A 15015-nucleotide genomic window follows, 5' to 3' on the forward strand; every position below is an offset into this window, starting at 1 on the left:
TGCCATTTATGTTTGTGGGACATCTCAGCAACTCAGTGCACCCCCAATAACACTGCCTCACTACTTTGATTAGAGTCAAGGGACAAAAACTTTAATATAAATTGTTTTTGAATTATAATTTAAAAATACTTATTGATAAAGAAAATATATTTTCTTGCGATATTTTTTGTGATTCTGAACACTACAATGTCACAAAAAGTCAGAATATTTGATTTAAATTGGTTCAGTCATGCTTAAAATTTAGAAGACAAACCAAAAAAATGCAAGGGCCTTGATTCCAAAACAAACAAATTTGACGAACGTAAAAAAAATTAAATAATTTCAAATTTCTAATTTTCAAATTCATGAAAATATTTTTTCCAGTCAGCCAAAATTTGATTTATAAATTTTCATCTATCGTTTCGAGATTTCCTTTGGACTTTTTATTCACATGATCTGGGTTACCAGGTCAAAATTTGAAAAATCTGGCAAAGTATTGATTAAAAAAAATCTGGCAGACAGAAATCTAACAATTCTGAAAAGTGAAAGGAAAGAATTAAATCAAAAGTTTGAAAAATTCAGATAATTTAATCTGATTGTATGGCGTCAAAAAATTTGAATTTACATTTTTTCAAAAATAATGCGTTCTATTTTTCGCATTTCCAAATAAATTCGTTCATTTTAATTAAAAATTTGTTCAAAATGAGCATAACATGATAAATCTGGCAAAATCTGTCAATATCTGGCACAGAGAAGGATAAATCTTTATTCTGGCTAACACTTGAAAAAACTGGTATTCTCAGATTTATCTGGCAACCTGTCAACCCTGCACATAAAATTAACATTATCTACCGATTAGAACTAAAGTAAAGATTATGACACTGCAAAAAATGATTTCCGATTTCCATGGGAACCATCGAAATCATCAAATATCGTTAATATTTCATGGAACTCAGAGAAAGCTTAAATCAGGGGTGCCCAACCTTTTGGACCTGCGGGCTAGATCTCATATTTCTGAAGTTGTTGCGGGCCGGAGCTTATGTTTAATAAAATTTAAAAAAATATATTTTTTTTCATAAAACCTATTTTATTAGATTGTTTTAATTTAACTTATAAATAAACAAGTGTTTCAAATATGATTCATATATCTAAATTTTAAGAATGAAAAAAAAAATCAAAGATAACTTTCACAGATGTGTGTATTAGATTTAATTTTAGTTTGTTTTGAGTATTATAATATTTTTTGTTGATTGAAGTTAAATACCCTGATATCATTTATTAAAAAATAACATGTAAATTGCAAGTTTTTTTTAATTTATAAAATCAACGAGACAAGATAACATTTATTGAAAAGAAATCTTCTGTACAATTCAATACTCTTTTTACGTTGTAGTGCACCTTTATCCAAATATTTTACAAAATTGAAAAGTTTTACGATTGATGATTTTAAAGACACGAAAATAATTCATCGTATTTCTTAGAATTATTGGCGGTAATGAAAATATTATTGATTTTTTTTATCAAGGGTAGTATTATGACATTTTTTGATATTTTTTTCTAAATCAAATGGGCCATTCTCTACCAACGCAAACAGCAGATGCCCTGACCCCTGTGCCTTTGTCCAATGGGGCAACTTTTGTTTCGGATCACGAATTTCAGCTCTATTTTTGAACAATTTAAAAAATACGTGTTTTTCTATAATTTGCTGCCAGAAACTGTGTTGATTTGAAAATTTGGTTTCAAAGGGACTTTTATGTTTTGATGGCGTACTCAGAATTCAGAGAAAATGTTGTTTTCATCAAAAAATACACAGATAGGTTCAAAAATAAATTGTGTAATTTTTCATAACTTGACTGTTAAAAAAAAAAATTAAACACGTTTATTTTATAGGAAATTTAAAAACTTTTCAGACCTGCAATAACCCAGAAGGGTATTTTTTTCGTTTAAAACAAGAAATTTTGTATTAAAATTTCATATTAAAATTTCGTATTAAAATTACGTGTTTTTCTGCATTTGCAGAGTTATATTTTAGACTGCAAAAATTTTCTAAAAAGTTGCGGAAAATAACAATCAGTTTGATATATAAACATTAGAGGTTTGATTGTAACCATAACGAGAAATCGCGATTTTAGGAAAACAAAATGAAACAGTTTGTCATAATTGACAGACACCAAACACGAAACAGAGAGACACAAAAAACGTATTTTTTAACTTTTTATCGCAAAATCGGGATTACTCGTGGTAGTTACAATCAAATTCCTAATATTTAAATAACATTTTTTGCAATTGTCTCTTCTACAACTTTGTATAACATTATTACACTCTAAAAAATAACCCTGAAAAATAAGAAAAAACACGAAATTTTGAAATGAAAAATTTTGTACTAATTGAAAAAAATTACCCTTCGGGGTAGTGTAGATTCGAAAAGTAAATTAAATTTACCTTAAAATGACATGTTCCCATTTTTTCAGAGTAAAGTAACGGAAAATGGCTGGATTTTTAAATATTTTTTAGAGTCCTTTCAATGAAAAATACGTTTTCTCGGAGTTTTGAGTAATTTTGCATAAAAGTTCCTTTGACACCAAATTTCCATCTCTTCACCTTTTCATGGTGCAGTTGAAAAACATTTATTTTTCGCATGTTTAAAAATGGAAGGGGTCGTACCGTCCCTCCGTCGCGAGATATCAAAAAATGGGCATCGGAATCGTGATCAGGGACAAAAGTCGGGTCAGGACAACTTTTCCCGATTTCGTGTGATTTGGTAGAGAATTGTCCACAATCAGATCACTTTGGAGTGATACTGTAGGTCAGAGACAAAAAAAAATTAAAAAAAATCAAATATGCAAAAAATTATGATTCGATTGCCCAAAGTGAAATTTTAGCGAGCACTTCGAACAATCGAGTACGGACTGTTCATCTATTCGGGAGTTTCGATGATCCCATTTTAAATTCTGTTCTTCGCTGCTTTCTCAGCACTAATCAGCTACCAGCACCAGCCAAGTTTCACAAATTGGTTACCACTTGAAACGTCAAAAATAAGTTTTCACCCATCGCGAGCAAAACAAACACCAATTCTTTTCGAAAATAAGTTATAATCGTCTCGCGAAATTCCTCACTTCTTACTCGCTGCAACCTCGCTGGGGAAGGTTTCGGTCGTCATTGTGATGTTTGTTTTTTTTTCTTCCCAAGCGTCTTGTCGATTCACCTTTTCAAAAACTGAAAATGAAAAAGAAAATCACTGCGGCTGATCCGCAAGGTGTAAACATTACTTTAAAAAGTAAGGTGCACGGGGCGCAGGCGCAACGATCTCATAAATCAACCGAGCCGTAAAAATTAATATTAAGTCTTTTCGGCTTGCCAGCGCAGCATCGCGTAGTCATATTTTTAAACCCTCGTAGACTTATTTCTGCTGCGGTGGTGAGGGGAAGACGAGGAAAAGTGGGGAAAATCTTTTGCCGCGCGCGCTTTTTACTCTGCGGGGAGGGCGAAAAAGATGAGTTAGAAGTAGAGGGGGGTAGCAAGAGGAAAATTCTTGAAAAACGACTTTCCAATGCACAGACACACGCAAAACGGTGCCAAGAAATAATTACTTCCGTTTCGTACTTCGGGTGGGTTTTGCGCCGTCGAACCAAAATATCCGAGAGCTGCAATTCATTCTGCTTTCACTCTCATTACTCCGACCACGGAACATAGTTGTGCTGGCCTAGGACCAGTACCAGTGTCTGGGTGAGGGAAAATTTTGCGACGCGCACACACAAACACACCGCACCAGCAGCGACGTGAAAAATGAGACCAGCCGTGCTGAAAAGTTTAGATTTTCCGGGGCTGGAAAGCAGGTCAGACAAACGAGCTCGAGTTTGAGTTCGAGCAGCAGCAGTCGTTGGCTGGCCCATCCGGTCAAAAATAGGTAGAAGTTGAAAATTGTTTGCAGACGGTGTGAGTCGGGAGATCCGACATGGGAGTCTCCTAACTGAATTTGAGAATTTTTTAAAGCATTTTTGTTCGATTGTTTGCTTGAGAAATATCTCTTAGTTCAAAAAGTTTCCATAATTGATATGCTTAGAATTTTTTGTGGCTTTCAAAATCATGATTAAACCAAAAAAATGAGGAATTTTTGTGACTGAAATTTGGTTTTGAATGAATAAATATTTATATTTATGTGAATAACCTAAATCTGAAGAGTTTATAGCTGAGTTGAGATTTGTATTTACTAAACATCAAATTTATATGGATTGTACAAGACTAATAATTTCATTTATGCAACAAGTTGCAAAAAGAGGATTTTTTCAGCACGAGTCGTACATTTATCCAACGAGGTTCACCGAGTTGGATAAATACGAAGAGTGCTGAAAAAATCAAGTTTTGCAACGAGTTCCATACAACATTTTTTGCAATTCCAAAAAACACACACTGAGTGAAATTGTATGTCAAATTTTCATGTATTTTGTCAATAAATCGTTTAAATCAAAAAAATGTTGAAAAGTGTTACTTTTCGAAACAAGTTCTGAGAAGTTCAACTTTTCAGCATTTATTTTGAAAAGTGTTGCTATTCGATTCTGTTATTTTTGGTACATAAAAGTAGGCTATTTCTTCGTTCAAGAATGACAGGAAAAGTAAGTAGTTTCACGACGGAATTGCAAAAACTACTATTAAAGTTTTTGTCTTCCCCCCCTTCAATGTTGGTCCGAAAAATCAGGAGCAAAAAATATTGTTTCAGAAAACTTCAAAATTTTAATGGGAATTTAAGTGCAATCAGCTGAAATCAATTTAATGTATCCTCCCCTCCGTTTTTTTATTAATTTTAGCATGTTTGAGCTGATTCATTTTTTTTTTGAATTTTCGAAAATTTTCGATGTTTATTGTCACAAAAAGTTTTTTTCGCTAAAATTTTAGTTTTTCTTCAAATCTTAAATTTTTTGAAAATTAATGATTGCAAAACAATGTGTAAAATGCATTTTAAAACACTTTTTCTATGGCTTGTTATTTCAATATATTTTTTTCTCTACCAAAACCAGAAATGGATTTTTTTGTGTTTTTTTATTTGGCTTAAACTTTGTGGGGGCCTTCCCTTTGATCAAAGAAGCTATTTTATGTAATTGGTTCACCTATACAAGTCTCCATACAATTTTGGCAGCAGTCCATACAAAAATGGTACGTAAATATTTGAAAGTCTGTTAATATAGTAAAAAATAGGTAAACGGATTTTTATTGTATTTTTTTCACAAAAGCTCAATTTCCTCAATGATTTTTGAGCTTATTTTATATGTTTAAGGGGACAAAAAACGCAATTTTGGAGCCATAGAGAAGTTGGTCAAAAATTCAGCCACCGAGTTTTGATTTTTTGAAAAAATAGTGATTTTTGTGGAAAATCGAAATTTGTTAAATATTTGTTTGTCATATTTTCTATGTAACATTGAATTTTCAATCAAAAAGTACTTGAAAGTTTTTTGATTTTACGCGAAATATTTACAGTTATTCGATTTAAAAAAAATGTGTCCATTTCTGAAAATATATTTTTTAATCCAGAAAATTTGCTATAAAATTGCCAAAGAAACATTGAAGATTGGACCTCTGGTTGCAGCAAGGGAATGATGGAAATCACAAATCCCCATAACAAATTCCAAAATTATTCAGGTGAACACCGAGAAAGCGATCAAAAATTAAAGTGCCCAAATAAGGGTTATAACTACTTATTTAACTGTTTGTGTACAGGAGTTTAACACATTATTGTTCTCTGTTTGCACGTACGTCTAAAACCAAGATTGTTTACTTTTTACTCTGGTCTGACAGTCTAGGTGTGACTAAAGATCTGACATGCATGCAATTTTCTGAATTCACCGCCAGAGGCGCTGTCAATATCGTTTACGTGTGGGGTTTGAAAAGGTCGTATAAAATACGTACATAATTATTTCTCCCCTTTTTTGTAAGTTTTCACTATCATTTGCATTTATATTTGAGATAATTACAAGTATTACTGCCCATTATTGAGAATTCGACTATTATGACAAATCAAGAAATCTGAGAAAAACGATTTTTAGTGTTTGTCATCAAATTTCCATAAAGGCAATTTCCCATAAGAGTGGCACATTAGCCGTTTGGTTTTTTTCGCACCAGCAACCAAATCTAAACACATTTTTAGTGAAATTCAAGTTTCAGAAGATGCGTTGGAACATCCTCTACCACCCACCTGGTGCTAATAACTCGTTTTTGACAAAAGGAGATATTATCCGTTTTCTAATTACATTAAGTTTAAGCATTAATACAACATTTATATAATTTTTTCTAGGTTTGGAAATAATAAATGAAATCTAATATTTATGGTTCATCTAGCAATAGCCGAAAACTCTGACGAGGTTCATCATGAAAATTATTTTATCTTATTATTTAAACCTTTGTTCAACAACAAAAAATGTTTCATTTCATTGAGTATAACTCCACCTACAACCATTCTCCCAGCACCAGCACAGGTCCCCCGTGGCACACATTCCGGCGTTCCATTAATAGCGGGAAGCTAAAATCATGATTCAACGCACACCGCGCTACGATGGCCTGTCCAAAAAAGTCACGATCCAACACCTTTTCCACTCAACTTTTCCCACACCTTTGATCGACTTCTTCTACTTTGACGACGATCTCAACGAAGAATTTCCCAGGTTTACGACACCGACTTCAGCCTCCTCCTCAACCGAACCAAACAGGGAAAAACGAGCGTTTCCATCATCATCGTCGTCGTCATCCACCTTCTCATCGAGGCAGGCGATGAAGTAACCAAAAATGCACTCAATCCTCCAACCAACCTCGTCGCGACCGGCCTAGATCAACTCATCCCCCGCAACGCGCCTGCTCCGGCGATGCCAACTTGGAGAAACGCGACCGGACTACTTTGATGCAAACCACCAACGATTTTTTCGCTGTCTTCCTCCTCCACAACAAACACGGTTACGCGAGAGAGAGAGGGAAATTTTTTGAAGGAACCACTAAAAATAGCTCAAGGTTTACGGCTTTGATGCTTTTGCTGGCTGCTATCGATGGATACTAAATAAAGTTGAAGTCTAATAATCCAGATCTCTATCTGAAACAGATTTTTAATGTTTAGATTTTTTTTAGATATTTTTTAATAAGATAGTTTAAAATTATAATTTTTTGCAGGCTAAATTAGCCAACGTTTAATTCACCACCACCAACAAATTAATTGCTGTCAACTAGCTAAAACTTCTAATTTGCTCCATTTGGCACGTGAGTTTGTGTAAATCTGAGAGTGGCTTAGTGGCCAAATCTCCCTAAGATGACAGGATTAGGCAACGGGTTGTGCCGTCTGTCGTTTCGGTTGGTGGCCACTTTGGCGGTCTTTTTTCGTCGACACTGACCGACCATTTGCCGTACCGGGTGGGAGCATAAGAAGCACATGGGAATTATGAGCAACAATTAAATTATACGCTAATTAAACTGGCATCAGCAGGATCATTAGCCAAGACAACGAGACGAATAGATGTAATTGCTCAAAATTTGGTGACATTTGTTATTACAAAATTAAAGTAAAAGTGCTAATTTTTATTATAATTTTGCAAACTGTAATATATATCCTGTATTTGGTCATTTTAAGGTTCCACCACACGCGAATATTTTTTGCTCCGAGTTTTTTACGGAACTCTGAATAGAAAACAGTTAGAGACTTTTTATATTAGGTCCTGTAAAAATGTTATGCACAGTTAATAAGACCTAAACTGATCTGATTGTTTCAATAGTTTCTTCAAAAAGCCAAAAAAAAGCTTGCGAAAATATATATTTTTTATGTTTTTTTTTTTGTTTTTAACAATTGTTTATCAGTTTGCAAGTACTTTTGTATATTTATTCCCCAATAAAATATGTTGTTGCAGCAATTCGTATTTTTCTCATACTTAAAATCTACATGGCACACTTGCCCCATCTAGAGCGTCCAATTTTCCGTCCCGGGAAAAAATTTCCCGGGAATTCCCGGGATTTCCCGGAAAAAAAATAATTCCCGTTTCCCGGGAAATTTGTAAATTTCCCGGGAATTTCCGAAATACAAGCAGAAGTATACATTTTCCTACTTTTTTGGCACCAATGTTTTGAAATTATACAAAAAATAATAATTGGAGAATTGATTTTTTTTATTTCCATCTACTGTTCAAATTAACTAATAAGCTTGTCTGTAAATTTCATGTCAAGGTTTAATTCAGATAATATTTATTTCTGAAGCATTCGCCATAAGGAATATTGTTTGCTTATATGTTGGACAACAAAAATTACGCTGTTATGGAATGAATATAAACTATTTTTTTGACAGCCTTTTTAATGTTTTTTTTTTTGTAATATCATTGGAAAATAAGATATTTACATCTTCCGGCCAAGATCAACATTGAGATTTGTTTGACTCTTTTTTACCATGAACATGTTGGATGGAAATTGAACTGATATAATTAAATTTTTAAAAAAGGTTTGTGTAAGAAGGATTTGTTTCGAGAAGCATTCGAGAAATTACAGATTGAAGTTATAAATTTATGAAGCACGTTATATATGGAAAAATATTGTTGAATTTCAACCATTTTTAAATGCTCAAAATTATTTTAATCTAATTGATTTATAAGGCTGAATACCATTTAACTAAAGTCATATCATAAAACCATGAAAAACCATTCAAAACAACTTCCTATAAAATTTTCAAGTTAAAAAATAGTTTTTCAAGTTAAAAAGCGCTAGAAATTAGATTTTTATGGTAAATTCAATGATTATTTATTTATTCATAAGTTGAATTTTTTGGTTTTTTATTTTAACTTTATCAAATTAATTTGTCACTGTGAAAAATTTAAAAGCAATTTTATGGTTGTGGAGCATAGATTTTCACTGTTCAAATTTGATTTAAAAAAATCCTTCTCAACAAAAATACTAATAATATTTTTTTTCATTTGGGACGATTTGAAAGATTTCAAAATTAGAAAGTTTATATATTTTCTCAAAGTTGCATGATTTTTTACAAGCAGTCAAGCCATTAATTGATCCTCACACTCATTTTGACCATTAAAGTTGCTGTTCTATACAATTTCATTGCAAAAGATTAATCAGAAACAGGATTAGAATAATTTTCGTTAAATTTCAAATTTCCCGGGAATTCCCGGGATTTCCCGGGATTTCCCGGGAAATTTGTTGAAAATTTCCCGTTTCCCGGGAATTTTGTAACCCCGGGAAATTGGACGCTCTAGTCCCATCGGAACAAGATTTTTGAAAAGCTCTCAACAAAAAAATCCAAAAAATCAATCTTACTTTATAATGGGTGCAAGTCATTGGTAGGGACACTACAAAGCTGGGAAAAATGGAATTTTGATAGAATGAACTTAAAAACGAACCCTAAGTTTGATTTTGAGCTTCCCAAATGTTATAAGAAAACAAAGGTTTTGAAAAAAAAACACCATTAAATTTTGTGTCCCGTGGCGTTTACGTCGTTTTTGGGGTTATGTAATTGTATGCTGGTAACAATTCCTCATATTGGAAAAATTGGAAATTGCAAGAATAACGATCGTGCGAGTGATTGTTCCTCTTGTCCCATTTTCCGCTACATTACTATTTTTGAAAGTAATTTATTCCTAAAAAATGCATGCATCATTATCATTTTTAGTTTTCAGTAAGTTTCACAGATTTTTGAAGAAAAAACACAATTTGAAATCGTTGAACAGACTGTATTTTCGGATTCTTTCCTCAATTCCAAAAAAAAAAGTTTCTTGATGAGGTGTTTAAAGTGTTTTCAAAACAGGATTTGGTATTTCGAGATGGATATCTTGCCCAACCAATTGAAAAATAAATCGAAATCATCAATCAATATTGTCATAAATGAACAAGAATTAGCATTACACCAAATTGTTCTTAATTCAAACTCAAACTTCAAGCCTTTTTAAAAACAATGTAAATGTTAAATTTGTGCTATTGCTTATACCAGTATTGATTTTATTTTTGTAGTGAGGCTGAGAGATCAATATTTGATTAATTTAGCATCTCTGTTTCAAAGTATAAGAAATAATTAGTTTAAACTTTTGAACTCAATGTTTAACGCTTTGTAGTTTGGATTAAATTGTTTTTTTAAGACAGATGGTAATAACATTGAGATAACATTTATGGATATTTGAAAATACTAGGTCAATAACACAAAAATAGAAAAATGTAATAATTGCAATAACAAGTCATAGTTTCAGCATTTGAATGAAAAAAGTTTTTAAGATGCATTTTAACCTGGCTCAGTTGTATTGCAATCATTTGTTTTCAATTAATGTAAGATTTAGGCAAAACAAAAAATTTAGCGAAAAAAATTCTATACATTTTTTAATAAAGCCAAACATGCTAAAAATGATTCTAAGTGCAGGGGAATACATTTATAATTGATTTTAACTTATTGCACAAATATCAATACATTTATGAAAACATTTTTTTTTTTGTATTTTTGTAAAGTTTTTGCCCAATCTATGGTCACTGAATTCAAAATTTGCAATATAACGAAAGTTACATTTAATTGTACAAATTTTTGTTTATTGCATTGAAAACATCATCATCATTTTTGGCCATCTGATTTTTTGGGAATTTTCTGATAATGCCTTAAATATTTTTTGCTATTTTATACTTTTCAAAATAATCGAAAAATTAATTAAATAATATGTTTAAATAGCTCTGAAATTATTTTATATTAGCAAAACAAAACTTTACTAAATAATTCTATTTATTTATTAATTTTTTATTTTAATAAATACGAGAATGACTTTTTTTAATATTTCGACCTTTTGGCCAGATAAATCTTTTCTCAAACAATGATGGGCTGGAAATATTTTTTTGCCTATCCTGTCCTTCTGGAGAAACGAACCGGCTTACTTTTCCCTACCAAAAATAATACTTTTCAATAACGCACTGAAATGGGTGCTGAAAACTTTAACTTTTCAACAATAGTATCGAAAAGTGTTTTGAACGGTGAGTTTACTTAACACATGGATGATAGACATAAAATTTCAAAATGTTGTCCAGCAATCATCGTATTTATTCAACTCGGTTCCTACATTTAGATTTGAGGAAAAAAGGTAGAGAAAACATTCAAAAAATAATTTATTTATTTGATTTAAATTTTATAATGGTACTGTTATTGTTTTTGTCGGTTGCAATCAAATAAAATGTTAACAATAGCAATAGAACATCTTTAGTTGATGTAAAGAATTTTGCTCTCTTGAGATTTGTTTAATGGTTACCTTAATGTTTCTAATGCTAACTTGCTTAAGGGATTACATTTTTTAAAATCGGCAAATATGTCAAGAGTTGGTATGAGCATACACAGACACTTTTTTCAAATATGTTTTCAGAACATTAAAATATACATTTTCAACTTTTTCCAAAATAAGTTTCAAAACATTTGGTTACAGTTAAACCTCGTATAAGAGCGCCTCGCATATGCAACATTGCATATACGAGTCATTCCACCTGATTCGGTTTTGTCGCAAGAGTTGCATATGCGAGGTACAGGGCTTATGGGATTTTGGCTATATGGGAGACATGGGCGATATTTTAATAAAAAATCAACTAAACTATACAAATTTATAGTGTTTTGGAATCGTTATGAAGTCAGCTTTACAGCTACACCAAATTTACATGGTTTACGATGTTCTAGGTCATCCGAAACTTCGTCAAGTTAAGGCCTATGTGTTCAACGCCGTACAAGTATGAGGTAGGCGATTTGACTGTGGTTTTTGACCACAGATCATATCCGGATAGCCTCAGGGAGGTTCAGGGACTAGTCTACCGATATGTAGTGATGTTCTGGGTCTTCTGTAGAGTCCCTGAAGGTACGTCCGATGGGTCTACCGCCGTAACACGGCAGAGGTCGGTAGTTTTGACCTCAGATCATATCCGGATAGCCTCAGGGAGGTTCAGGGACTAGTCTACCGATATGTAGTGATGTTCTGGGTCTTCTGTAGAGTCCCTGAAGGTACGTCCGATGGGTCTACCGCCGTAACACGGCAGAGGTCGGTAGTTTTGACCTCAGATCATATCCGGATAGCCTCAGGGAGGTTCAGGGACTAGTCTACCGATATGTGGTGATGTTCTGGGTCTTCTGTAGAGTCCCTGAAGGTACGTCCGATGGGTCTACCGCCGTAACACGGCAGAGGTCGGTAGTTTTTGACCTCAGATCATATCCGGATAGCCTCAGGGAGGTTCAGGGACTAGTCTACCGATATGTAGTGATGTTCTGGGTCTTCTGTAGAGTCCCTGAACGTACGTCCGATGGGTCTACCGCTGTAACACGGCAGAGGTCGGTAGTTTTTGACCTCAGATCATATCCGGATAGCCTCAGGGAGGTTCAGGGACTATTCTACCGATGTGTGGTGATGTTCTGAGTCTTCTGTAGAGTCCCGGGAGGTACGACCGATGGGTCTACCGCCGTAACACGGCAGAGGTCGGTGTTTTTTGACCTCAGATCATATCCAGATAGCATCAGGGAGGTTCAGGGACTAGTCTACCGATATGTGGAAATGTTCTAGGTCTCCTGTAGAGTCCCGGGAGTAACGGCCGATGGGTCTACCATCGTAAGAAGATAGAGGTCAGATGTTTTTGACCTCAGATTATATCCAGATAGCCTCAGGGAGGTTCAGGGACTAGTCTACCGATATTTGGAAATGTTCTGGGTCTTCTGTAGAGTCCCGGGAGCTACGCCTGAAGTGTCTACCGCCGTAACAAGGCAGAGGTCGATGGTTTTTGACCTTAGATCATATCCAGATAGACTCAGGGAGGTTCAGGGACTAGTCTACCGATATGTGGAGATGTTCTGGGTCTTCTATAGAGCCCCGGGAGTTACGACCGACGGGTCTACCGCCGTAACAAGGCAGAGGTCGATGGTTTTTGACCTTATATAATATCCAGATAGCCTCAGGGAGGTTCAGGGACTAGTCTACCGATGTGTGGTGATGTTCTGGGTCTTCTGTAGAGTCCCAGGAGTTACGGTCAATGGGTCTACCACCGAAATAAGGCAGAGGTCACTGGATTTTGATGTTAGATCATATCCGGATAGCCTCAGGACGTTTCAGGGAATAGTCTACCGATGTGTTATGATCTTTTGGGTCTTCTGTAGAGTCCCGGAAGTAACGGCCCTGGGGCTATTCGGATATGATCTGAGATCAAAAACCACAGACCTATATCTTGTTACGGCGGTAGACCCATCGGCCGTAACTCCCGGGATCTTACAAAAGACCTATCACATCGGTAGACTAGCCCCAGAACCTCCCTGAGGCTATCCGGATATGATCTGAGGTCAAAAACCTCCGACCTCTATCTTGTTACGGTGGTAGACCCAACGGCCGTAACTTCCGGGACTCTACAGAAGACCCAAAAAAATGACCACACATCGGTAGACTAGTCTCTGAACCTTCCTGAGGCTATCCGGATATGATCTGAGGTCAAAATCCACCGACCTCTGCCTTGTTACGGCGGTAGACCCATTGACCGTAGCTCCCGGGACTTTACAGAAGACCCAGCACATTACCAGAAATCGGTAGACTAGTCCCTCAACCTCCCTGAGGCTATCCGGATATGAACTGAGGTCGAAAACCTCCAACCTCTATCTTGTTGCGGTGGTAGAGCCATCGGCCGTTACTCCTGGGACTCTACAGAAGACCCAAAAAATGACCACACATCGGTATACTAGTCCCTGAACCACCCTGAGGCTATCCGAATATGATCTGAGGTCAAAAACTTCTGACCTGTATCTTGTTACGGTGGTAGAGCCATCGGCCGTTACTCCCGGGACTCTACAGGAGACCCAGAACATCACCACACATCGGTAGACTAGCCCTTGAACCTCCCTGAGGCTATCCGAATACGATCTGAGGTCAAAAACCACCGACCTCTGCCTTATTTCGGTGGTAGACCCATTGACCGTAACTCCTGGGACTCTACAGAAGACCCAGAACATCACCACACATCGGTAGACTAGTCCCTTAATCTCCCTGAGGCTATCTGGATATGATCTTAGGTCAAAATCCACCGACCTCTGCCATGCTACGGCGGTAGACCCATTGACCGTAATTCCCGGGACTCTACAGAAGACCCAGAACATCTCCACATATCGGTAGAATAGTCCCTTAATCTCCCTGAGGCTATCTGGATATGATCTTAGGTCAAAATCCACCGACCTCTGCCATGCTACGGCGGTAGACCCATTGACCGTAATTCCCGGGACTCTACAGAAGACCCAGAACATCACCACATATCGGTAGACTAGTCCCTGAACCTCCCTGATGCTATCTGGATATGATCTGAGGTCAAAAACCACCGACCTCTGCCTTGTTACGGCGGTAGACCCTTCAGGCGTAGCTCTCGGGACTCCACAGAAGACCCCGAACATTTCCACATATCGGTAGACTAGTCCCTGAACCTCCCTGATGCTATCTGGATATGATCTGAGGTCAAAAAACACCGACCTCTGCCGTGTTACGGTGGTAGACCCATCGGTCGTACCTCCCGGGACTCTACAGAAGACCCAGAACATCAGCACATACCGGTAGACTAGTCCCTGAACCACCCTGAGGCTATCCGGATATGATCTGAGGTCAAAAACTACCGACCTCTGCCGTGTTACGGCGGTAGACCCATCGGACGTACCTTCAGGGACTCTACAGAAGACCCAGAACATCACTACATATCGGTAGACTAGTCCCTGAACCTCCCTGAGGCTATCCGGATATGATCTGTGGTCAAAAACCACAGTCAAATCGCCTACCTCATACTTGTACGGCGTTGAACACATAGGCCTTAACTTGACGAAGTTTCGGATGACCTAGAACATCGTAAACCATGTAAATTTGGTGTAGCTGTAAAGCTGACTTCATAACGATTCCAAAACACTATAAATTTGTATAGTTTAGTTGATTTTTTATTAAAATATCGCCCATGTCTCCCATATAGCCAAAATCCCATAAGCCCTGTACCTCGCATATGCGTGCTTCGCATAAGAAACCCCCATATAAGGTGCATATGCGAGGTTTAACTGTATAT

The sequence above is a fragment of the Culex quinquefasciatus genome, chromosome 3 (genome assembly GCF_015732765.1).
Source record: "Culex quinquefasciatus strain JHB chromosome 3, VPISU_Cqui_1.0_pri_paternal, whole genome shotgun sequence".
In the NCBI taxonomy this organism is placed as follows: Eukaryota; Metazoa; Arthropoda; class Insecta; order Diptera; family Culicidae; genus Culex; species Culex quinquefasciatus.